This window comes from Saccopteryx bilineata, chromosome 7 (genome assembly GCF_036850765.1).
Source record: "Saccopteryx bilineata isolate mSacBil1 chromosome 7, mSacBil1_pri_phased_curated, whole genome shotgun sequence".
Lineage (NCBI taxonomy): Eukaryota > Metazoa > Chordata > Mammalia > Chiroptera > Emballonuridae > Saccopteryx > Saccopteryx bilineata.
This window is the reverse complement of record NC_089496.1, coordinates 77282970-77309834: the sequence shown is the minus strand read 5'-3', so window position 1 is coordinate 77309834 and position 26865 is coordinate 77282970. Positions and strand designations below refer to the sequence as shown.

The 26865-nt window shown below is 44.2% G+C and overlaps 1 pseudogene; it reads right to left on the bottom strand.

The window, feature by feature from the left end:
- Positions 1–740: 740 nt before the first annotated feature.
- On the bottom strand, positions 741–5209 carry LOC136311166 (large ribosomal subunit protein eL30 pseudogene; annotated as a pseudogene).
- Between the last annotated feature and the right edge of the window lie 21656 nt (positions 5210–26865).

Below are 26865 nucleotides of genomic sequence, written 5' to 3'. Positions count from 1 at the left end.
TTATCTAGTAACCGTCCTCCCACCTCCTATTTCTCCCTCACCACACTGATTTATCATCTTAAAACAGTATTCTTCAAACCTCAGGCTATTTATTAATAAGGAGAAAAATCAATTGAGTGGGTCAAATGCAGCATGAGAGATAATGGAGTAGAGGGAGGTGGAATATGGTAGAATGGAATGGAAAACAGAGTGCAGCACACCAGTTGAAGCTGAACCTGTTAAACTGGAGTTTCAGGGGTGTGTGTGTATGTGTGTGTGTGTGCTGGCTTTCAATATACAGTGGCACCTTGAGATAATGAATTTAATTCGTTCTGTAACCGAGCTCGTAAGTCAGTCAATTCGTATATCAAACTGCCGACACTGGACCCGTGCGCCAACGCAGCAACTAGCGGCAGCTTCCCGAATCACAACTCGTATCTCGGAATTTCACTCGGACCTTGAACAAAAATACGGACCGAGTCGCAGCTCGTATCTTAAAAAAAAAAAAAAAAAAAAAAAAAAAAAAAAAAAAAAAAAAAAAAAAAAAAAAAAAAAAAATTTGTATGTTGGTCTGTTTATATCTCAAGGTACCACTGTAAATGTATTTTTACTGTAACTCCTGGTCAAAATAGTATGAAAACCACTACCTTGTTAGGAGCATCAGGATTAGCTATGAGTCTCTGTTAATATTTCTTTAAAAAAAAAAAAAAAAAAAACACTTTGGCCAGTTTTATTAAAAAAAAATGTTGCATGATTTACTTTTAGCCAGTCTGTTCTGGCGTGCTTCTAATGCCATTAAAGTCACCTGGATCAGTGACAGCCAGTGTGCACACTCTGTAGCACTTTTCATACACAGTTCAATATTACTGTCAGTCAGTGGTGGCCACCAGCCTTGGCCAATACAGTATAGTCCTTTATGGTCACATTCCCTCAAGGCTGGACAGCTGTTGGCGAGGATAACCAGCTTCATTTTGCCTTGTCTGATCGTTTTCAAAGTCCACATGTACCCCAGCGGTACTTTCCACTTTTCATAACAAATCAGAGTCTAGAGTTGATCTACTCCAGCGACTTTTCCGTCTTCTTCACAGCCACCACCTTCCTGCCGTAGGGGCCAAATGCCCCCCAAGCAACAGCAATCACCTAGATGGCTGGAGAGGACAACGCCCTGCTAATTATTCCTTGTAATTTTCCTGGCACTCCCTCCAGACATCTTGAATGGCTGTCTACTTCTTACACTCAAGACCTTCTGTAATCTGGCCCCAATCTAGTACTTAGCGCTCTCTTCTCACAACTAACTCCACAAACTACCCAACCCAGACAGATGGCCTACTGCTTGCCCATTCCACCCCCTGAATGGATAAGATATATTATCTGCTTTATAAATTTTGTTCATTTTAACTTTTCTGAAAATAACAGCCTTGAATCCAGAGGCTAGAGCATGAGCAGGCTGGAATCCAAGTGGTGCCCAGGGTCAATATCTACTTAAAACTTTCTTCTGGTTTTCTTCTTACTTCTCCCATAACTAGAAGCCCTGAGGCTAGAGGCTGTAACACAGTCTGGCCATAATTCAATTTTGGCCCGGCATCAGGATATACCACAACACTTCCTTTTCATTTAACTTTAGCCAGGATGTGGGTAATAGTCCTGAAGCTGAAGACAGAAGCTCCAAAACTGCCCAAATCCAGGATCCACCCCCACCTACTCTCCATTACTTTCATTTTAGCTGTTATAATAAATAACAATAACCAAAAAACTGTATTTACTTTTCTTCGTGTTACTTTGCATTTCCTTATGAATCCCATGAGCTAGATGAGTTAGATCCATCATTTCTAAATTCCACTGGTAGCTTTTATTTCCAGTAACTGATAACAGCATAGCTGCCATCTCACACCATGGATAACCCCGCGACCATCCAAGAATCAAAGGCTCGTCAAGACCTACCCTTTACACTTTCTCTTTCCAAGCCATGTGTTTCAGTGACTTAGGGTTATTCTACTGACTCCCACCTCTTCTGACATCAACTACTTGCAGTTAGCTCAAATGTTAGGTTTGAGGGTAGAGTACTTCAGAGTGCCACGTCTCCCCAAAACATCTGACAACACCTACAAGGATAGGGCCCGAATACAAAATTAGAGGACACAGTCACCAAGACTATCATCACTTCTGACACCAACTACAAGTTTAGGGGGTTCCCAAAATTACTGTGTATGGCCAGGGGCCACCATCGTGGCCATTCACATGCAGGTTCTCATTGGATTCGGGCAGATGGTAAAGAAATGGCGGAGTCGGAGGATGGTGGGCCATTCTGTTTATTGGTGTCTCACCAAGACAGGCAAGTCACAAGAGAAGCCAAGGGAAAAGCAGAAAACCTGCTTTTCCCATGGAGGGCAAGGGATCAGGGAGGCCCCTGCAATGGTGATAGCAGGAACCGAGAGAGTGAGCCTCCGGTCTGTCCCCATTTTATAGTGTAGAAATCAGAACCTTTAATCCAATATACAAAATAAGGAAGTCTCTAATACAAAGTCACTTATCTGGGGCATGATCGGATTGCACCACCCCACATCAAAAAGGGTGGGAAAGGCTTAATCCTAAAACCAAGCCCCAGGCTACAAGGATCCTGCTTGCCCACAGCCCGCCCCCAACACATATTAATATCACCTGGGCAATGGCCTCCACGTGGGCAGCGCCATCTTTAACAAAGTGAGCATAATATATTTTATCTGCCCAACAATCCACCCCTATGCTCACTTTACTACCCACAATCTACATCACCGGCATCCCTGTGCAAGGAAATTAGGCACATTACACAAATTACAACAACGTGACAAATCATACAATTTCAACAATTACAAGGTACATTTCACCAGTATCTGAACACTTTGCCAAAAGCGCAAAATGTCCTCGGCCTTCTTTCTAGCCACGGGAAAAGCTTCCCGGGGCAGGGGAGTGCTTCCAGCAAAGCCACTCCCACCCCCATCAGGGTATTTCACATTGTCCAAAATCAGTAAGTCCATCCAATAAAGGAGCCAGTGCCCACTCCAGTCATAGTCCAGGAAATCAGTCCATGCATATGGGGCATCAGCCATCCCCCTCATCCCTGCCATCCTGGCAGGTCTTACACTGTCCCAAAGAGGAGCACATGGCAATGGCAGTCAGCATTTCCATCTCTGCTCCGGAGAGCCTGTCCAGCCCTATGTCCCAAAATCGCAGACCTACCAGGGCCGTAGTAGGTGCTCCTTCCAGTTGGGCTCTCATTTTATGGAGACTGCGGATTGCAACTTGTTGGGCAGATAAAATATATTATGCTCACTTTGTTAAAGATGGCGCTGCCCACGTGGAGGCCGTTGCCCAGGTGATATTAATGTGTGTCTCTGTGGGCTGTGGGCAGGCAGGATCCTTGTAGCCTGGGGCTTGGTTTTAGGATTAAGCCTTTCCCACCCTTTTTGATGTGGGGTGGTACAATCCCATCATGCCCCAGATAAGTGACTTTGTATTAGAGACTTCCCTATTTTGTGTATTGGATTAAAGGTTTTGATTTCTGCACTATAAAGTGGGGCAGGCCAGGACCTTGCACTCTTAGTTCCTGAGATCAGCATTAGAGGAGAGAGCAGAGAGCAGAGAAAGGTCACGTGGAGGAGACCAGGAGAAGCAGCCAAGATGGTGGAGTGCTGAGTGAGAAGCCAGTTAGTGCAGAGTTTGTGCAGGGAGAAGGAAGGAGATGGGGAACAGAGGTGAATAAGTCTGGTGAGCTAGAAACTTTTGATTCTAGGAAACTCGGATAAGTCAGTAGCTTTGTGAGCACTGAATGTGAGTGGGTTTTGGAGCCCAGTGTGTGTTTTTACTTGCCCGCTGGGTGCAAGCTAGGATTAAAGATGATGGCCCACCAGTTTTTGGCTCCGTTGTTTCTTTACCGACTGTCCAAATCCAATGTGAACCTGCATGTGAATGGCCACAATGGTGGCTCCTGGCTTTACACAACTCCAGCCCGATTCTCCTCATCCTCCATAGAGGAACTGAAAACACCAGCTCCCGCTGCCAGGCTCAAGCCCCAGGCTGCCGCCACCTTCTGCTCTGCAGACCTTGCAGCTCCAGCCCTGGCCTCAGCCCCTGCCTCCTGCCGCTGCTGGCTCTCTACAACATCCAGGACAATCTGCAATTCACGAACTTGTGAATCCTCCTCCAGCAGCTGCTCCTTTTCCAGGCGAATCTCGAAAACCTGGTCAGCCTCCTCCTCCAGCACTTTCTCCAGCTCCAGGGTCAGCATCTGTTTCTCCCGCATTTGCTCCAGCTCCTTCCACTGCTCCGTTTGCAGGTCCCAGGCAGCCTCTTTCACAGAGCTCTCGGTTTCCTCACACATGGCTGTAAAAGTCAGCCAGCCTACAGTCCCCAAAAGGACAGCCATGGGGAACCATAACAGCAGCCAGTCCTCTACTCCACTGCTCAAAGGTGGTGGTGGCTTGTAAAGCCAGTGGCCAGGGCCACTATCACAGCAGCCTGGCCCATGCAGGTTCGCATTGGATTCGGACAGTCGGTAAAGAAACAACGGAGCCAAGAACTGGTGGGCCATTATTTTTAATTCTAGCTTGCACCCAGCGGGCAAGTAAAAACACACTGGGCATCAAAACCCACTCACATTCAGTGCTCACAAAGCTACTGACTTATCTAAGTTTCCTAGAATCAAAGGTTTCTAGCTCACCAGACTTATTCACCTCTGTTCCCCATCTCCTTCCTTCTCCCTGCACAAACTCTGCACTAACTGGCCTCTCACTCAACACTCCGCCATCTTGGCTGCTTCTCCTGGCCTCCTCCACGTGGCCTCCTTCTGCTCACTGCTCTGCTCTCTCCTCTAATGATAATCTCAGGAACCAAGAGCAAGCTCCCGTTCTGCCCCTATTTTATAATGTAGAAATCAAAACCTTTAATCCAATATACAAAATAGGGAAGTCTCTTAATACAAAGTCACTTATCTGAGTCAAGATGGGATTGTACCACCTCACATCAAAAAGGGTGGGAAAGGCTTAATCCCAAAACCAAGCCCCAGGCTACAAGGATTCTGCCTGCCCTCAGCCCACAGAGACACACATTAATATCACCTGGGCAATGGCCTCCACGTGGGCAGTGCCATCTTTAACAAAGTGAGCATAATATATTTTATCTGCCCAACATGGCTCCATACCGAACTGTATCGAATCCTGACACAGACTACGCCAAATGTAAAGCCAGTAGACATGGCCACCATCACAGCAGCCTGGTTTCCTCCACGTGGCCTCTCTCTGCTCTCTACTCTCTCCTCTAATGCTAATCTCAGGAACTAAGAGAGCAAGTTCCCGTTCTGCACCCATTTTATAGTGTAGAAATCAAAACCTTTAATCCAATATACAAAATAGGGAAGTCTCTAATACAAAGTCACTTATCTGAGGCATAATTGGATTGTACCACCCCACATCAAAAAGGGTGGGAAAGGCTTAGTCCTAAAACCAAGCCCCAGGCTACAAGAATCCTGCTTGCCCACAGCCTGCCCCCAACACACATTAATATCACCTGGGCGACAGGCTTCCATGTGGGCAGCGCCATCTTTAACAAAGTGAGCATAATATATTTTATCTGCCCAACAGCTCCTAAAAATAGCAGTTTCACCACTTATATATTAGAATCCAAGAGAAAGATGTAAGGGGTGGGGGGTTACATGAAATTGATTGGTGATAGATTAGGGAGGCAGAAGAAAGAAAAGCAGGGAAATCTCTGGGATTGGATAAAAATGAAAATGTATACACTAAAAACCAGGGGTCCCCAAACTTTTTACACAAGGGGCCAGTTCACTGTCCTTCAGACTGTTGGAGGGCCAGACTATAAAAAAAAACTATGAACAAATCCCTATGCACACTGCACATATCTTATTTTAAAGTAAAAAAACAAAACGAGAACAAATACAATATTTAAAATAAAGAACAAGTAAATTTAAATCAACAAACTGACCAGTATTTCAATGAGAACTATGCTCCTCTCACTGACCACCAATGAAAGAGGTGCCCCTTCCGGAAGTGCGGCGGGGGCCGGATAAATGGCCTCAGGGGGCAGCATGTGGCCCGCCGGCTGTAGTTTGGGGACCCCTGCTAAAAACTCTCTTACACAGGGAGGCACAACACAGGTTAAGTTAATTAACATGATAATAATAACAATGAAAGGGTTGGCTGGTGCCTGCTCTGAAGGGGTGCCTGCCCTGAAGGAACAGAAAGAGGTTACCCCTATATTTCAAAGGCATGTTATCAGGCAATTATTGTAGATTCAAAAGGCAACAGACAACCTTCAAAGCAAACATTAATCTTGTTGAGATAGAAAATAGCTCCCTAGGACATGACTACCCACCAAAAAACGTTTTTAGTTAAAATATTTCAATTTCAAACCATCCTGTGTGTTTACTTTAGGTCCCAGAGTCTGTAAGGACACCACACAGGCTTGTCCTGAGCTTGTGAGGTCAGCATGTGGCTCTTTTTTTTTGCCCACATTCTCTAGACCAGTGGTAGTCAACCTGGTCCCTACCGCCCACTAGTGGGCGTTCTAGCTTTCATGGTGGGTGGTAGCGGAGCAAGCAAAGTATAAATAAAAACATAGATTTAACTATGGTAAGTAGTTTTATAAAGATTTATTCTGCCAAACTTAGCGAAAATCTGACATAAAGTACTTGGTAAGTAATTATTATTATATACTTTAACTTGCTGTAACTCTGCTTTATAAATTTTATAAAGTAAAGTTACATCCCGGATTTATAAATCACCATTACTGTGGAACCGGTGGGCGGTTAGAAAATTTTACTACTAACAGAGATACAAAAGTGGGTGGTAGGTATAAAATGGTTGACTACCCCTGCTCTAGACCTATTAGCCTCAAATCACCTATCCATGTCAGTATGAATGGAGCATGGCCAATCTGGGAAGTTTACCCAATCTTCACTGTCTAAAGCAGGGGTTGGGAACCTTTTTGGCTGAGAGAGCCATGAACGCCGCATATTTTAAAATGTTATTCGCCCTGGCCGGTTGGCTCAGCGGTAGAGCGTCGGCCTAGCGTGCGGAGGACCCGGGTTCGATTCCCGGCCAGGGCACACAGGAGAAGCGCCCATTTGCTTCTCCACCCCTCCGCCGCGCTTTCCTCTCTGTCTCTCTCTTCCCCTCCCGCAGCCAAGGCTCCATTGGAGCAAAGATGGCCCGGGCGCTGGGGATGGCTCTGTGGCCTCTGCCCCAGGCGCTAGAGTGGCTCTGGTCGCAACATGGCGACGCCCAGGATGGGCAGAGCATCGCCCCCTGGTGGGCGTGCCGGGTGGATCCCGGTCGGGCGCATGCGGGAGTCTGTCTGACTGTCTCTCCCTGTTTCCAGCTTCAGAAAAATGAAAAAAAAAAAAAAAAAAAAAAAATGTTATTCCGTGAGAGCCATACAACGACCCGTGTACATTACGCATTATCCAATAAAAATTTGGTGTTGTCCCGGAGGACAGCTGTGATTGGCTCCAGCCACCCACAACCATGAACATGAGCAGTAGGAAATGAATGGATTGTAATACATGAGAATGTTTTATATTTTTAACATTATATTTTTTATTAAAGATTTGTCTGCGAGCCAAATGCAGCCATCAAAAGAGCCACATCTGGCTCACGAGTCATAGGTTTCCAACCACTGGTCTAAAGTTTTTATAGGGGCTTTATATGAATGCATGATTGATTGACTGATTGACTGGCCATGTTATTGAACTCAGCATTTAGCTCTCCACTAGTCCCAGAGGTGACTGATATCACAGGGCCCTAGGAGATGACCAGGAGTCACCTCATTAGCATAAATTATCAAGTGTAATCCAAGAGATTGACTGTAAATAAAAAGGACATTTCTTTCACTCATAAAATACCAAAGCTTTAGAACAGGGGTAGTCAATCTTTTTATACCTACCGCCCACTTTTGTATCTCTATTAGTAGTAAAATTTTCTAACTGCCCACAAGTTCCACAGTAATGATAAAGTAGGGAAGTAATTTTACTTTATAAAATTTATAAAGCAGAATTACAGCAAGTTAAAGCATATAATAATAATTACTTACCAAGTACTTTATGTCAGATTTTCGCTGTTTGGCAGAATAAATCTTTATAAAACAACTTACTATAGTTAAATCTATCTTGTGTGTGTGTGTGTGTATGTGTGTGTGTGTCTGTGTGTGTGTGTGTGTGTGTATTTTTCTGAAGTTGGAAACGGGAGCAGTCAAACAGACTCCCGCATGCGCCCGACCGGGATCCACCCGGAATGCCCACCAGGGGGCAATGCTCTGCCCATCTAGGGTGTTGCTCTGTTGCAACCAGAGCCATTCTAGCGCCTGGGGCAGAGGCCACAGAGCCATCCTCAGCACCTGGGCCAACTTCGCTCCAATGGAGCCTTGGCTGAGGGAAGGGAAGAGAGAGACAGAGAGAAAGGAGAGGAAGGAGAGGGGGAGGGGTGGAGAAGCAGATAGGTGCTTCTCCTGTGTGCCCTGGCTGGGAATCAAACCTGGGACTCCTGCACGCCAGGCCGAGACTCTAGCACTGAGCCAACCGGCCAGGGCCAAATCTTTTTATTTATACTTTGGTTGCTCTGCTACCGCCCACCATGAAAGCTGGAATGCCCACTAGTGGCAGTAGGGACCAGGTTGACTACCACTGCTTTAGATGTTACTTCTCAAGAGCCAGGGACAAAGGCTTTCTTTGGGCAAGGCCACGTCGATTTCTATACCCATTTCATCTGCTTATGCCTTACAAAGGCAATTATAATGAAAAATGAAAATAGTAGCTATATTGAGAGTATACAGGCTGCCAGACACTATACACTTATTTATGACTAATTCTCAAAACAACCCATTTTACAAATGAGAAAATTGAAGTTCAGAAAAATTGCTTAAAGTTTTAGAGAAGGAAAGTAACAGATTTGACCATGTTGACACAGCATACTCCTTAAACTATTATATCCAGGTTGCCAACTACATTTATTCATTCATTCTACAAACATTTATTTTATGTCTGCAATGTTCCAGAAACTATTCTAAGTGCTGAAGAAATAGCAGAGAACAAAATAGGGGGGAAAAAGAAATTACTGCTCAGAGTTCAGTTTTGGGGTTTTTTGTTGTTTGTTTGTTTGTTTGTTTGTTGTATTTTTCTGAAGTGAGAAGCAGGGAGGCAGAGAGACAGATTCCCGCATGGGCCTGACCTGGATCCACCTGGCATGCCCACTAGGGGGCAATGCTCTGCCTATCTGGGGTGTTGCTCCATCGCAACCGGAGCCATTCTAGCACCTGAGGCTGAGGCCATGCTGCCGTCCTCAGCACCCAGGCCAACTTTGCTCCAATGGAGCCTTGGCTGCAGGAGGGGAAGAAAGAAATAGAGAGAAAGGAGAGGGGAAAGGGTAGAGAAACAGATAGGTGCTTCTCCTGTGTGCCCTGGCCAGGAATTGAACCTGGGACTTCCACACACCAGGCCAACACTCTACCGATGAGCTAACGTGCCAGGGCTCTAGAGTACATATTTTAATGGGATACAGAAAGTAGGCAAACAAATAAGCAAAATATATAGCACTTTGAATGGTGATATTGCCATGGAAAAAATAATACAGCAACATGTATGCCTTGTTTGAACCTTTACTCAAACATACCAACTGTAACAAGACATCTTTGAGACAACTGAGAAATGTGACTATGGACTAGTATGATATGATTCTATTAATGTTAAATTTATGATGATATCTGTGTTAAAAAATAAACAGATATTTATTCATTAAACATGCAGACTGAAGTACTTATGGATAGAAAAGGATTGCAAAATATATATAATTATTTCTAATTTTTTTAATTTCTCAATTACAGTTGACATTCAATATTATTTTATATTAGTTTCAGTTGCACAGCACACTGGTTAGACATTTAAATAATTTATGAAGTGATCCCCCTAGTATTTTCAGTACCCACCTGGCACCATACATAGTTATTATAATATCATTGACTATATTCCCTATGCTGTAATTTATATCCCATGACTATTTTCTAACTATTGATTTGTACTTCTTAATCCCTTTACTTTTTTCATCCAGTCCTCCAACCTCCTCCTATCTGGCAATAAATCAGTTTGTTCTTTGTATCTGTGAATCTGTCTCTTGTTTGTTCACTTATTTTGTTCTTTAGATTTCACATATAAGTAAAATCCTATGGTACAGAGATCAGACTGATGGTTATGGGGGAGAGGGGCAGTTGGGGAACTGGGTGAAAGGTGAGGGTTTAAGAAGTAAAAATTGGCCCCAGCCAGTAGGCTCAGTTGTAGATCATCAACCTGATGTGTGGATGTCCCAGGTTTGATTCCCAGTCAGGGCACAGAGGAGAAGTGACCGTTTGTTTCTCCACCCTTCCCCCTCCCTCTCTCTCTCTCTCTTTTCCCCTCCCATAGCCATGGTTCAATTGGCTTGAATTAGTTGGCATCAGATGGTGAGAATGGCTCCTTGGCCTCCACCTCAGGCACTAAAAAATGGCTCAGTCACTGAGCAATGAAGCAACAGCCCCAGATGGGCGGAGCATTGCCACTTAGTGGGATTGCAGGGTGGATCCTGGTTGGGGCACATGCAGGAGTTTATTTCTCTGCCTCCCCTCCTCTCACTAATTAAATAAATAAATTAATAAAGTACAAATTGGTTGTCACAAAAATAGTCATGAGGGTGTAAAGTAAAGCATAGGGAATTAAGTCAATAATATTATAATAGCCTGAGCAGGTGGATAAAGCATCAACCTAGGATGCTGAGGTCCCAGGTTCAAAAACCAGAGGTTATGGGCTTGAGCATGAGCTGCCTAGCTTGAGTACGGGGTTGCTGGCTTGAGCATGGGATCATAAAAATGATCCCATGGTCACTGGCTGGAGCCCAAAGGTTGCTGGCTTGAGCAAGGGGTCAATAGCTCAATTGGAGCACTTCCACCTCCTGGTCAAGGCACTTATGAGAAGTAATCAATGGACTAAAAGTGCCACAACTATGAATTGATTCTTCTCCTCTCTCTCCCTTCCTCTCTGTATATATCTGTTTTTCTCTCTCTCTCTCTCTCTCTACTCTCAAAAAAAAATAAAATAAAAATGAAAATAAAAAAATTTTTTAAATAAAGATAAAAATAATATTGTAATAGCTATATGTACAGTGCCAAATGGTACTTGACATATCAGGGAGATCAGTTTATAAATTATATGATTATTTAACCATTATTATACTATATACCTAAAACTAATATAAAATAATATTGAATGTAAACTGTAATTGAAAAAAAATTTTAAGCAAAATCCTATGGTATTTGTCTTCCCCTGTCTTATTTCACTTAGCATAATTAATACCCTCTAGAGCCACCCATGTTGTCATAAATGGTAAAATTTCATTCTTTTTTGATTGAGTAATATTCCATTGTATATATGTACTACATCTCCTTTATCCAATTGTCTGTTGATGGGCATTTAGGTTGCTTTCAACTCTTGGCTATTGTAAATAACACCGCCATGAACATCAGGTGCATAAATCTTTTCAAATTAGTGTTTTAGATTTCTTTGGATAAAGACCCAGAAATGGAATTGTGGGGTCATAAGGTAGTTCCATTTTTAATCTTTTTATTTAATGTTTATTTTATTGATTTTAAAGAGAAAGGTAGGGAAGAGAGAGGGAAACAAGAGCATTAATTTGTTCTTATATGTGCCCTGACCAGGGTTTGAACCAGAAAATTGTGCTTCAGGGACAATGCTCTAACCAACAGAGCTAACTGGCAGGGTTATTTGTAGTTTTTTGAGGACACTTCAGACTGATTTCCAAAGTGGCTGCCCCCATTTGCAATCTCACCAATGTTAATAATTATTGATGTTGGATGACAGATAAGTGAGAAAGCCTTTCTGTTACCAGTGAAGCAACAAAACCTCAATTCTTGTCTTGCTTGAGGGAACAAATTTAATCAAGAAACAAAATATAGCAAGCAAAAAGAGCAAGGACTTACTGGCCGTGCAGAAATCCACTCAGAAAGGTCTGAGCGAGCAACACTCATGAGAATGAGTGCCCCAATTAGTTACAGAATTTAGGTATTAATAGGCTTTATTTCCTGGACCTTCCCATTACCATTTTTTTTCTTTCTACCTTCATTTTCTCATTTATCTATCTTCATTGTATTGCCATGTGGCTGATACCATATCAGGGAACTGGAGACCATCAGTCTGGGTGTGGTGAGGTAGACCCTGCATATTCGGAATGCATGGGGGCACTTCATTCCTCCCCTCCTTTGCCTGTCCCAACTCATGTCTAACTAGCTACCTAACCTAACATTTTTACTAATATTTCTAATTTTGTGTATGTTCAAAAATTTATATCATACAAAGTTTTAAAAAAACAATGGATGGAGGTGGTAGATATGTCTTTCAAGGGGTGTTTCAAGATCAGACAGGTAAATTGGGAAAGGCCTCACTAAGAAGGTGACGCTGAGAGCAAAATCTTCTTATGTGGTTTTCTTGGAAAGAAAATTCCAGACAGAAATGGGAGCTAGTGTAGAGCCCTGAGATGGGAGTGTGCCCAACGGGGCTGTTTAAGAAGGAAGAAGTCATTGATTGGAAAGGGAGGATCAATGGGTAAGAGAGCAGGAGGTGGCATCACAGAGTTCATGGGACCAGAGAGGAAGAGAGGGTATGCATGCAGGGCCAGATCCAACAAAGACTCTATGCCCAAATATGGAAGAAATATCTGCAACCCAATCAGAAAAATGCAGGCAACCCTACAGAAAAGTGAGCAAAAGACTTGAATAGGCACTATCCAGAAAAGGAAAGAGTCAACAAACATATAAAAATGTGTTCTACTTTATTAGGCATCACAAAATGTAAATTAATATCCCAATGTTATGCCACTACATACCCAGGGAAAGTTTACAATTAAAAGGCAAGCAAAACCCTGGCTGGTTGGCTCAGTGATAGAGCATCGGCCTGGCGTGCAGAAGTCCCAGGTTCGATTCCCGGCCAGGGCACACAGGAGAAGCGCCCATTTGCTTCTCCACCCCTCCCCCCTCTCATTCCTCTCTGTCTCTCTCTTCCCCTCCCGCAGCAAGGCTCCATTGGAGCAAAGATGGCCCGGGCACTGGGGATGGCTCCTTGGCCTCTGCCCCAGTCGCTAGAGTGGCTCTGGTCACAACAGAGCGTCGCCCCTGGTGGGCGTGCCGGGTGGATCTCGGTCAGGCGCATGCGGGAGTCTGTCTGACTGTCTCTCCCCGTTTCCAGCTTCAGAAAAAAAAAAAAAAAAAGGCAAGCAATAATAAATATTTGTAGTTGTATTGAAGGCTGTGTAAACTGCTAGAAACTACACTGTCTACTAAAACCAAAAATATTCATACTTTTTAAGCAATCAATTCCATTTCTTGTTGTATATCCAACAGAAAACCATGTAAACATTCACTCAAAGACTAGAACAAGAATATTCAAAGCAACACTATTCTTATCATCCAAAAACTGAAAACTACGCAAATGCCCAGTAACAGAAAAATGAATAAACAATGAACTACTATACATCATTTAGAAAAACAAAGTAGGCCCTGGCTAGTTGGCTCAGTGGTAGAGTGTCGGCCTGGCGTGCGGAAGTCCCGGGTTCGATTCCCGGCCAGGGCACACAGGAGAAGTGCCCATCTGCTTCTCCACCCCTCCCCCTCTCCTTCCTCTCCTTCCTTTCTGTCTCTCTCTTCCCCTCCCGCAGCCGAGGCTCCATTGGAGCAAAGTTTGTCCGGGTGCGGAGGATGGCTCTATGACCTCTGCCTCAGGCGCTAGAATGGCTCTGGTTGCAACAGAGCGACGCCCCAGATGGGCACAGCATCGCCCCCTGGTGGGCATGCCAGGTGGATCCCGGTCGGGCGCATGCTGGAGTCTATCTTACTGCCTCCCCATTTCCAGCTTCAGAAAAATACCAAAAAACAAACAAACAATCAAAAAAACAAAGTAATCAATACAGTGAATCTCACAAAAACAGTGAACAAATGAAACAGACCCAAAGGATTTAATATTGCATGATTTCATTTACGTGAAATTAAAAAACAAGCAAAACTAACCTATGCTGTTAGAAGACAGAATAGTGGTTACCATTGTGGAAAAGTGACTGGAAAGGGGGATTGTGGGACTTGGGGAGCTAGTAATGTCCTGATTCCTGATCTGAATAAGAGTTAAGTAAACGAGTTCAATTTGTAAACAGCCAACAAGCTGCACACTATGATTTGGACACTTTACTGTATCAATACTATACTTCAATGAAGCATTTCTAAAAAACCACATGGGGCATCTTGGTTCCCTCCTCTGAGATACCAGTGACTGTTATAAAGCAGGGTAGTTCGTGGGTTACATAGAGACACCAAAACAAGTTATAGAAGAAATTTTAGGAGGAGTTTTTATTAATAAGCCGGCGACATACACAGAGTATAGCTAACCCAAATTGTGCAGCCCAGATCATAGTCCTGATGCTGCTTTTATAGAGACAAAATCACATACTGGTTAAGGGAAAAAGGAGGGGAGCACAGTACAAAAGTCATTTACTGATAAGCCACCTCCTGCTCTCTTACCCATTGATCCTCCCTTTCCAATCAATGACTTCTTCCTTCTTAAACAGCCCCGTTGGGCACACTCCCATCTCAGGGCTCTACACTAGCTCCCATTTCTGTCTAGAATGTTCTTTCCAAGAAAACCACATAAGAAGGTTTTGCTCTCAGCGTCACCTTCTTAGTGAGGCCTTTCCCAATTTACCTGTTTGAGCTTGAAACACCCCTTGAAAGACATATCTACCACCTCCATCCATTGTTTTTTTAAAACTTTGTATGATATAAATTTTTAAACATACACAAAATTAGAAATATTCATATAAATGTTAGGTTAGGTAGCTGGTTAGACATGAGCTGGGACAGGCAAAGCAGGGGAAGAATGAATTGCCCCCATGCATTCCGAATATGCAGGGTCTACCTCACCACACCCAGACTGATGGTTTCCAGTTCCCTGATATGGTATCAGCCACATGGCAATACAATGAAGATAGATAAATGAGAAAATGAAGGTAGAAAGAAAAAAAATGGTAATGGGAAGGTCCAGGAAATAAAGCCTATTAATACCTGAATTCTGTAACTAACTGGGGCACTCATTCTCATGAGTGAGTTGCTCGCTCAGACCTTTCTGAGTGGATTTCTGCACGGCCAGTAAGTCCTTGCTTTTTTTTGCTTGCTATATTTTGTTTCTTGATTAAATTTGTTCCCTCAAGCAAGACAAGAATTGAGGTTTTGTTGCTTCACTGGTAACAGAAAGGCTTTCTCACTTATCTGTCATCCAACATCAGTAATTATTAACATTGGTGAGATTGCAAATGGGGGCAGCCACTATGGAAATCAGACTGAAGTGTCCTCAAAAAACTAAAAATAACTCGGGCCAGTTAGCTCTGTTGGTTAGAGCATTGTCCCTGAAGCACAATTTTCTGGTTCAAACCCTGGTCAGGGCACATACAAGAACAGCTGCGAGGAAAAGATAGAGTTCTTCCCCTAACCAGAACTCTCCGCTCTCACCAGAGTGTCTGGCATTAACTGAGGCTCTTGGCTCTACCAGGGAGCTCCTCCACTAGCCCGGGCTCCCTGCTCTACCAGGGAGCTCCTGCACTAACCAGGGCTCCCTGCTCTACCGGGGAGCTCCTGCACTAACCCGGGCTCCCTGCTCTACCGGGGAGCTCCTGCACTAGCCCGGGCTCCCTGCTCTACCGGGGAGCTCCTCCACTAACTGGGGCTCCCTGCTCTACCGGGGAGCTCCTCCACTAACCGGGGCTCCCTGCTCTACCGGGGAACTCCTCCACTAACCGGGCTCCCTGCTCTACCGGGGAGCTCCTCCACTAACCGGGGCTCCCCCCTAACCGGGGCTCCCTGCTCTACCGGGGGGTTCCTCCACTAACCGGGGCTCCCTGCTCTACCGGGGGGCTCCTCCACTAACCGGGGCTCCCTGCTCTACAGGGGGAGCTCCTCCACTAACCGGGGCTCCCTGCTCTACCGGGGGGCTCCTCCACTAACCGGGGCTCCCTGCTCTACCGGGGAGCTCCTCCACTAACCGGGGCTCCCTGCTCTACCGGGGGGCTCCTCCACTAACCGGGGCTCCCTGCTCTACCAGGGAGCTCCTCCACTAACCAGGGCTCCCTGCTCTACCAGAGAGCACCCGGAATTAAAACTCTCTGCCAACGTCTTGGCCCTGGAGAGCCCATTGCGTGAATCTGATTACATCCAATCCTCTGTCGCAATAGTTCTAAATTGACTAGACCTATACAACTCAAAATTCAGCAAAGCAAAAGATCTACTTTCCTTTCCTTACCTCTGGAGCTCAATTTTACTCCTCAATTTTACAGCTGAATCTGGGGACCAGGGATGTCTGCTGAGAAGTTGTCCGAGACCCACAGGATAACTGGATCCCTGGAACATCTCAGGGGGCACCTCTCCTAGAGATCCAGTGGGGTCAGGCAACCTTCCAGAGAGGCCAGCCGGTCCTGGTGTCTCAACCCAGTGACACGGAACACCGGAATCCTGGACGAGCCCCCAAATATTATAAAGTAGTATAGTCTGCAGGTTACATAGAGACACCAAGGCAGGTTACAGAAGTAATTTTAAGAGGAGCTTTTATTAATAAGCCAGTGACATACCCAGGGTATAGCTAACCCAAATCGTGCAGCCCAGATCATAGTCCTGATGCTGCTTTTATAGAGACAAAATCACATACTGGTTAGGGAAAAAGGAGGGGGAGCACGGTACAAAAGTCATTTACTGATAAGCTTACAACATTTATCTATAGGATCTACTAAAAGGAAAAACATTCCTACACATCAAGACTACAAGATAACACAGTAGTGATCGATGTTTTACACACCCGACAAAGACATTCCCAAACCTTCTAGGGTCTATCACCTATTCCTGTCGCCACTATAGTGGGAAGTGAAATGTTTAGCTTAAGATAAGAAGAGGAGCTAAATCAAATTACCTTTGCTAAGAGTGTTGGGGAAACCTGCTTGCTTAGTTTACAAGTTTTGTACATATAAAGAATTTCAAAAGGGGTGATTATTAGAAAGCATATAAAATGTTACACAATACAGGTTTTTTCGAGCAAGGGGAGTGGGCTCGTGATCCCTTTGTCTAGAGGTATACATCACTCTTATGATTTCAGGAGGGGAGGAAGAGTTATAGGGAATTTTTAATTAAGATATATAGACATTGTCTCCTAAAGGCTCTTAAGGAAAGGGAAGAGGAAGTTTTCAGATAAGTTCTACCTTCTTGGCTCTGTCTAGCAAATAGCATCAGTCCTTCCTGAGAACTATAGTTAAACTATGATTAGCTGATTTTTGCCCCTTGTAAGCTCTTCTTCTTGTTTCTTCTTCCTCAGAAAGGAGGAGTAAAGGAGGACCAATCCCATCATGCCTCAGATAAGTGACTTTGTATTAGAGACTTCCCTATTTTGTATATTGGATTAAAGGTTTTGATTTCTGCACTATAAAGTGGGGCAGACCGGGAGCTTGCTCTCTTGGTTCCTGAGAATAGCATTAGAGCAGAGAGCAGGTTGGAGAGCAGAGAACAGCCACGTGGAGGAGGCCAGGAGAAGCAGCCAAGATGGCGGAGTGCTGAGTGGAAGTCAGTTTGTGCAGAGTTTGTGCAGGGAGAAGGAAGGAGATGGGGAACAGAGGTGAATAAGTCTGGTGAGCTAGAAACCTTTGATTCTAGGAAACTTGGATAAGTCAGTAGCTTTGTGAGCACTGAATGTGAGTGGGTTTTGCAGCCCAGTGTATGTTTTTACTTGCCTTCCAGGTGCAAGCTAGGATTAAAGATGATGGCCCACCAGTTTTCAGCTCCGTTGTTTCTTTACCGACTGTCCAAATCCAATGCGAACCTGCATGGGCCAGGCGGCTGTGATGGAGGCTGTGGATACTGGCTTTACACTCTTCTTTTTGAAATACCAGTATCAACAATTTTGCAGTTCTTTGACACCTTAATCGCATGACATGTCTAGCCCCCAGACATCTCCATTCCACCCACCACATGTTGAATAAGAGGAACACAGAGCACATATTGTTGGCTTTAAAAAGAATAGAAGACACGCTATCTCAACTCACAGCTGCAAGGTCGACATTTAAAGATACTAAAACCGATACAGTAAGTTCTCGGACTCATGGGAGGAAAGAATCTACCTTCTAAGAACTGGGAGAAACTATAAATAAGAAATAAAAATATGATAGCTATCTTCCCTTCAGCACTATAAATGTTAATAATGTAACTTATTTGTCTTATGTGACAGAACATATTCATATAATGTTGTGAAGTCAGGTAGGTTGTGGCATCATTTTGAGAGCAACTGTTCAGAGTTTAAAGAAAAATGAGTTGAATATTTTAAATGTAGACATTTTAAGCTTTTAAAAACCAAAAGTTAGGCCCTGGCTGGTTGGCTCAGCGGTAGAGCATCGGCCTGGCGTGCGGGGGACCCGGGTTCGATTCCCGGCCAGGGCACATAGGAGAAGCGCCCATTTGCTTCTCCACTCCCCACCCCCCCCCTTCCTCTCTGTCTCTCTCTTCCCCTCCCGCAGCCAAGGCTCCATTGGAGCAAAGATGGCCCAGGCGCTGGGGATGGCTCCTTGGCCTCTGCCCCAGGCGCTAGAGTGACTCTGGTCACAGCAAAGCAACGCCCCGGAAGGGCAGAGCAGTCACCCCTGGTGGGCGTGCCAGGTGGATCCCGGTCGGGCGCATGCGGGAGTCTGTCTGACTGTCTCCTGTCTCTCCCCGTTTCCAGCTTCAGAAAAATACAAAAAAAAACAAAAAACAAAAAAAAACCCAAAAGTTATTAGAACCTTTTTTTTTTTTTTACAGGGACAGAGAGAGAGTCAGAGAGAGGGATAGATAGGGACAGACAGACAGGAATGGAGAGATGAGAAGTATCAATCATCAGTTTCTCGTTGCGACACCTTAGTTGTTCATTGATTGCTTTCTCATATGTGCCTTGACCGTGGGCCTTCAGCCCAAATGAGCTTGTGCTCAAGCTGGCGATCTCGGGGTCTTGAACCTGGGTCTTCTGCATCCCAGTCCGACACTCTATCCACTACGCCACCGCCTGGTCAGGCCAGAACTTTTTAAACTAGAAAGGAAAAGCCACTGACCTATCCTACAGGTTTTAATTTCTTCTTTCTAAGAGAACCTTTGCCTGACAGCACATGAGACCGGCCACGCTCTTCTCCACCTCTTCCTCTTAGTTGATATTGATCTGGGCACCAGCTAGTTTCATCACAATGACCTTGTCCCACCCACCCTCTGCCTCATCTCTCTGCCTTCCTAGCTTTCCCTTCTTGACAGTGTCACCTGTTCGTGGGCTTAGAACAAGTGGGGCAAAGTGGCTCCTGCCTGCCGACCTCACAAATGTGTAGGAACGAATGATTATGGGCTGCTGGCTGGTGGTAACTGCTGTGACCCTCAATTTATTTCTCTGCTGTTTTTGTTCTTCAGAAATTAAAGAAGGAGTCATAATGTGGCCCTTCTTTACCCCCCGCCTTCACCCCCCACCCCCAACTCTGCTCTCAGTCTATATCCAGAAGCAGTTTGAACCATTGGGTCCCACAAAGGCCCTCACCTAGATCAGCACCCCTGACCTACACATTGACCTTGGGCTCCCATTCAGACCAAGCATTCTCTCTCTTCCATTCTCCTTCCTGCCCTGTGGCAGAGCCTGGATGATCCAATGGATCTGGGAGGGCATAACTTGGCTCCTGAAGGGTGTGGGGATGGGGGCACCTCAGCAAGTGACCTCCTGCCCTGCTCAGCATCCTTCCTGCACTTAGTTTCTCCTAGGGATCAAATACATAGTAAAGACCATGTCTGGGTGGGGAAGGAAACCTTAGGCTTCTATGAAGACTTTTAATCTGAGAGGAATGGGGAGACATTGGAAGATTTTCACCAAGAATGGACATAAGCTGACTTTTTTTTGTTTTTGTTTTTGTATTTTTCTGAAGCTGGAAACGGGCAGAGACGGTCAGACAGACTCCCGCATGCGCCCGACTGGGATCCACCCAGCACGCCCATCAGGGGCGATGCTCTGCCCACCAGGGGGCGATGCTCTGCCCCTCCGGGGCGTCGCTCTGTCGCAACCAGAGCCACTCTAGCGCCTGGGGCAGAGGCCAAGGAGCCATCCCCAGCGCCCGGGCCATCTTTGCTCCAATGGAGCCTTGGCTGCGGGAGGGGAAGAGAGAGACAGAGAGGAAGGAGGGGGGTGGAGAAGCAAATGGGCACTTCTCCTATGTGCCCTGGCCGGGAATTGAACCCGGGTCCCCAGCACGCCAGGCCGATGCTCTACCGCTGAGCCAATCAGCCAGGGCCTAAGCTGACTTATGTTTTAACAGGATTTCTGTGTTTGATAAAGCACTTAGGGGAACAGGGGCAGAAGAAAGTAGACACCAGAAAATATTGCCAGCATTTAGGTATGTAAATATAAGTATCCATATATATAAGTATAATTTGACTATATTATATAGAAAGAAAGAGAGAAAAAAAACTAGAACCCTGACAATATATCTCTTAACATCCATCTTGACCTAGCCATCATAAGAGCTGAATAAACCCTTGGTTTTTTAAAACCAAGTATTTTTTTTAAATTACCTTTTGGGTGTCAATTACTTTGAAATGAATTTCTGTCACTTGTACCCAAGAGTCTCTAGAATAAAAAATATATGTGTATATTTAAATATTATTGGCACTTAACATTTGTTGATTCTACTTGTTTGGACTATATGAGAGAAATTTAAGTATCATAAGTAAATGGGGTAATAAAAACTGAAATGATAGATTTATCTTAACCCTCTTATCTAGAGCTATGACAAATTTTATATTTTAAATTTTTTCATAGTTTTTAAAATTTAATTGTTCCTAACATGTGTAGGCAGGCCACAAGCATGTTTAACAAAAGGAAGAAAAAAGTCTTGCTGTATTTTTTTAAATTATTTTTAAGTTCCAAGCAAGACAGATTCTGTTCTTCCTGGAGAGGAATTTGTTTTGACATAAATTTAATGTCAGTATATTAAAGAAGAATAGATTTTAAAATTTGTGCTATTTATAATGCATGTGGGAAAAATGAGCACAGATGATTAGATTTGTGATTTAAATGTAGTAATAGCATAAAATTAAGCCTCAACTAAGCACCTGAGTCTAGCATGAATGCCCTCTTATACTCAGTACACACATATACACACACACAAATACACACAAGACAAAAGGAGTTTGTTCTAGGGGTTGTAGGACACAAGTTTAAACTTCAATAGTGTATAAGAAATTTATAAGACTCCCTCGCCGCCTGACCAGGTGGTGGCACAGTGGATAGAGCGTCGGACTGGGATGCGGAAGACCCAGGTTCGAGGAGACCCCGAGGTCACCAACTTGAGCATGGGCTCATCTGGTTTGAGCAGGAGCCCACCAGCTTGAACCCAAGGTTGCTGGCTCCAGCAAGGGGTTACTTGGTCTGCTGAAGGCCCACGGTCAAGGCACATATGAGAAAGCAATCAATGAACAACTAAGGTGTTGCAAAGCGCAATGAAAAACTAATGATTGATGCTTCTCATCTCTCTCCGTTTCTATCTGTCTGTCCCTGTCTATCCCTCTCTCTGATTCACTCTCTGTCTCTGTAAAAAATAAATAAATAAATAAATAAAATTAAAATTTCTATAAAGACTCCCTCGCTGCGATCTATTGAAAGTCAGCCCTCGACACAGGGTTTGTATTTTTTTCAATTTATTTAAAATTTTAAAAAATTATTAAAAAAAAAGAAATTTATAAGACTCTTCCCTCTAAGCATTAAAAAATGAGCATGAATGTTTACCTCCACTCTCTCCAATAATTCCACTAAAATAATAGTAAAGAGATTAGATCAAACCACAAGGATTAATAGACGTGGCAAGGATACAATAGCAAAACTTTGGAGGCAAGAATTCAAATGTAGGAATAATAAATTTTTAGCAAACACGAGAAAGCAGAAGCATTAGCCAGCAGAGAGAACAGATGTGTAAGCAGCTCACTCTTGCTGCAGGTCCCTCAGAAGCTCTGAACTCAAGGCAGCAAGGACCCTGTCATGGAACAGGTGGATGAAAAATGAAAAAATGGGAGTCACCGGAAGTCTGAACACAAAATGGCTGGAAGCCAGTATTCCCTCCCCACTGACAGGAGACTGGAGGCTTCCTCTCTGGAGATGGTATTTCAGCAAAGCTCTGGACTTTGGAGTCCCTGACTTCCCTGTAAATGGTCAAGCTGTGCTAAAAACATTGGAACAAGTGAGAATCTGCACACCAAAAAATGAGACCCTCGGCCCTGGCCGGTTGGCTCAGCGGTAGAGCGTCGGCCTGGCATGCGGGGGACCCGGGTTTGATTCCCGGCCACAGCACATAGGAGAGGCACCCATTTGCTTCTCCACCTCCCCCTCCTTCCTCTCTGTTTCTCTCTTCCTCTCCCGCAGCTGAGGCTCCATTGGAGCAAAGATGGCCCGGGCGCTGGGGATGGCTCCTTGGCCTCTGCCCCAGGCGCTAGAGTGGCTCTGGTTGCGGCAGAGTGACGCCCGGAGGGGCAGAGCATCACCCCCTGGTGGGCAGAGCTTCGCCCCTAGTAGGTGTGCCAGGTGGATCCCGGTCAGGCGCATGCGGGAGTCTGTCTGACTGTCTCTCCCCGTTTCCAGCTTCAGAAAAAATACAAAAAAAAAAAAAAGGAGACCCTCTGCCTCTCTGTCCACGAGGCTTCCTGAATATTGGTGATTAATTTAGGATGCAGTTTTCAGGCTGCTTTTTCTTTTTTTATGTTTATGTTTATATGTTTTCAATTCTTTATAATGAGCACGTATTATGTATGTAACAAAATTTAGGAAGTGAGGCCCTGGCTGGCTGGCTCAGGGGTGTCAACTTCTCTCCCTCTCCCTCTTCCCTTTCTCTCTCTCCCTTCCTCTCCCACAGTCAGTGACTCAATTGGTTTGAGCATTGGCCCCAGGTTCTGAGAATAATTTGGTTGATCCAGTGTCAGCCTCAGGCACTGAGGATAACTCGGTTGGTTCGAGTGTCAGCCCCAGACGGGGCTTGCTAGATGGATCCTGGTTGGGTGCATGTGGGAGTCTGTTTCTCTATCTCTCCCCTCCTCTCATTAAAATAAAAAAAATAGGAGGTGAATTATTTCCAACCTATAATTCCATATACAGCCACACTGTCAACCAATTATGCGAGTAGATTGAAGCATTGATATCACATGTAAATGTACATCCCAGACACCACACATCAGGTGCCTTCTGAAAGATACGCTCCATCAAAATACAGGGCAGGTGAAAAAGACATGAGATTCCCAAATATTGAGGATCCAGTGAATGAGAGAAATGAATGGAACTTTCAGGATGAAGATGAAGGGAGAGGTCAGGGCCTAGAGATAAGTCCAGATTGGAGCAAGAGAGAGAAGAGCTCCAGGAGCCATGGATGCCTCCAGCAGGGCCAATTTATTCCTGAGAAACAATAAACAAAATGCCTAGGGCCCATGCTATTTTTACAACTTACATAAACGTTTTCTTTTTAGTTTCCCTTTAAATCAGGATGAGTAATTTAATGTAACATGAGTATAGCACGGGTCCCCAAAGCTTTTTTACACAGGGGGCCAGTTCACTGTCCCTCAGACTGTTGGAGGGCCAGACTATAAAAAAAAATTATGAACAAATCCTTATGCACACTGCACATATCTTATTTTAAAGTAGAAAAACAAAACGGGAACAAATACAATATTTAAAATAAAGAACAAGTAAATTTAAATCAACAAACTGACCAGTATTTCAATGGGAACTATGGGCCTGCTTTTGGCTAATGAGATGGTCAATGTCCGGTTCCAAATTTGTCACTGCTAGCCATAACAAGTGATATGACGCGCTTCCGGAGCCGTGATGCATGCGTCCCGCGTCACCGGAAGTAGTGCTGTACGTGAGCAATGCCGCGCTTTGCAGCGTCGCCACATACAGTGCTCCAGGGCCACAGGATGCGGATGATCTTACTGACCACCTATGAAAGAGGTGCTCCTTCTGGAAGTGCAGCAAGGGCCGGATAAATGGCCTCAGGGGGCCATATGCAGCCAGTGGGCCATAGTTTGGGGACCCCAGGAGTATAGGATACTGAGGTCCCAGGTTCAAAACCCTGAGGTTACAGGCTTGAGAACAGGCTCATCCACTTGAGGGCAGGCTTACCAGCTTGAACGTGGGGTTGCCGGCTTTAGCATGGCATCTTTAACAAAATCCCAAGGTCATTGACTTAAACCCAAGGTCACTGGCTTGAGCAAGGGGTCACTGGCTCAGCTGGAGCCGCCAAGTCAAGGCACGTATGAGAAGCAATCAATGAACAACTGAAGTGTTACAACTATGAGTTGATGCTTCTCACCTCTCCCTTCCTATCTGTCTATCTAATTCTCTCACTTAAAATAATAATAATAAGTTTTTTAAAAGGTGAATATATAATAATGAATGTATCCTAGATTATATTCATCTTTAAACCAAAGCCACTGTAAAACATAAGTTTTATTATTTTTTTAATAAAGATATTCACAAAGGAAAAACTGCCTAGGACATACAAAAGTCAAAATGTGGCCTCAGCCTCAAGGAGGAAAAAAGTCGGATAACTTCATTTGAATATATGGAAAGGTGATTTAGATTTCATTCAGACTTGACAAACTGGATTAATGATAAAGTACACAGAAAAACTAAGCAAATAAAAATTAAGACAATACACAGTAAAGGGAAAACAAAAAAGGCTATAAGAGATGCCATTTTAATACATACAAGATCAGCTGTGGAAAAAAAACTTGTCGAAATAAATGCTGAAATTGATATAATAAAAGATATATTTCTAGATTAGGAAGATGGGTGAAGGGATCTGTTCCTAGCTGTAAGAGAGCCAATTCCTCATCTTTTATAGCAAGAAGGAAATTTTAAAAAGTAAATCGAAAAATTAAGAAATAGTATTAGCCTGACCTGCGGTGGCGCAGTGAATGAAGCATTGACCGGAAAGGCTGAAGCCACTGGTTTGAAACCCCAGGCTTGCCCAGCCAGGGCACACATGGGAGCAACTGCTATGAGTCGATGCTTCGCGTTTGCACTCCCCACCTTTCTCTCTCTCTCGCTTTCTCTCCTCTCTCTAAAATAAATTTTAAATGCCCTGGCCAGTTGGCTCAGCGGTAGAGCGTCGGCCTGGCGTGCGGGGGACCCGGGTTCGATTCCCGGCCAGGGCACATAGGAGAGGCGCCCATTTGCTTCTCCACCACCCCCCCTCCTTCCTCTCTGTCTCTTTCTTCCCCTCCCGCAGCCGAGGCTCCATTGGAGCAAAGATGGCCCGGGCACTGGGGATGGCTCCTTGGCCTCTGCCCCAGGCGCTAGAGTGGCTCTGGTCGCAACAGAGCGACAGCCCGGAGGGGCAGAGCATCGCCCCCTGGCGGGCAGAGCATCGCCCCTGGTGGGCGTGCCGGGTGGATCCCGGTCGGGCGCATGTGGGAGTCTGTCTGACTGTCTCTCCCCGTTTCCAGCTTCAGAAAAAATACAGAAAAAAAAAAAATTTTTTTTAATTTTTAATTGTATTAGAGACATGTTATATAAATATGAGGTAAACAGTTAAAAGAGAAGACAATTGTTGCCTTGGGGGAAAGAGAATCCGTGGAGGTGAAGATCAGAACAGAGTGCTGCCTTGCATTATATGACTTACATAACTTGTGACTTCATGAAGGAAAACACTACCGTAATAAAATTTAACATTAAAGGAACTATAAGCATTGTAGGGTGCTCATATAATTACTTGAACACTTTTCTAAGTACTTATGTATTAAGTTTGTAAAAGTTTAAGAAGTGCGAAAATGACTGACTTGCAAGTTAGAACACTCAGAAACCATGAGAGACATGTTAATGGGACATTAAAGAGATTGAGCATACTATAAGGCCAAAGTGAAATCCTAACATGATGGAGATATACAGAAATACCTCAGAAAGAACCTGACCAAGCAGTGATGCAGTGGATGGAGCATCAGACTGAGATGCAGGGGCCCAGGTTCGAAACCCCAATGTTGCCAGCTTGGGTGTGGGCTAGCTGGCTTGAGCCCAAAGGTCGCTGCCTTGAAGTCCAAGGTCACTGGCTTGAGCTGCAGGTTGCTGGTTTGAGCAAGGAGTCACTCAGACTGCTGTAGTCCCCCAGTCAGGGGACTTAAGAAAAAGCAGTCAATGAACAACTAAGGAGACTAAGGAGCCACAACAAAAAATTGATGCTTCTCATCTCTCTCCCTTCCTGCTTGTCTGTCCTTATCTGTCCCTCTCTCTCTGTGTCTCTTTCTCTGTCTCTGTTGCTAAAAAAAAAAGAAAGAAAGAAAAATATTTCAGAAAGAAAAGAATTACTGAAAATTAGGAAAGTGAAAAATTCTAAATCTAATCAAACAGAAATGCCAGAAACAGTCATCATGTTATAGTCAGTATGGAAAAAAATGTGTTATTAATATGAGCTCTCCATGTCAAGGCACTGAGGAAAGAGCTAAGCAATAGAATAAACACTATAATATTTTATTTATAAATACTATTTTATTATATTATATGAGTATTATTTATTAATAAAATATTATAATTCTTTAAAATGACATCTTAGGTAAGATATTAGCAAATAAAAAGCCTTGAAGATATTTGCAAAAACCCCAAAATATTCAAATTGTGTGTTTCACAGATTCCCTAATATCTATAACAGTTTTCCAAGAACAATATGTTCAGACCACAATGTTTTATACTAATCCATGGATGGTTAAGCTGTGTGATTTTAAAAAGGAAAAAAAGAAAGAAAGAAAATATCT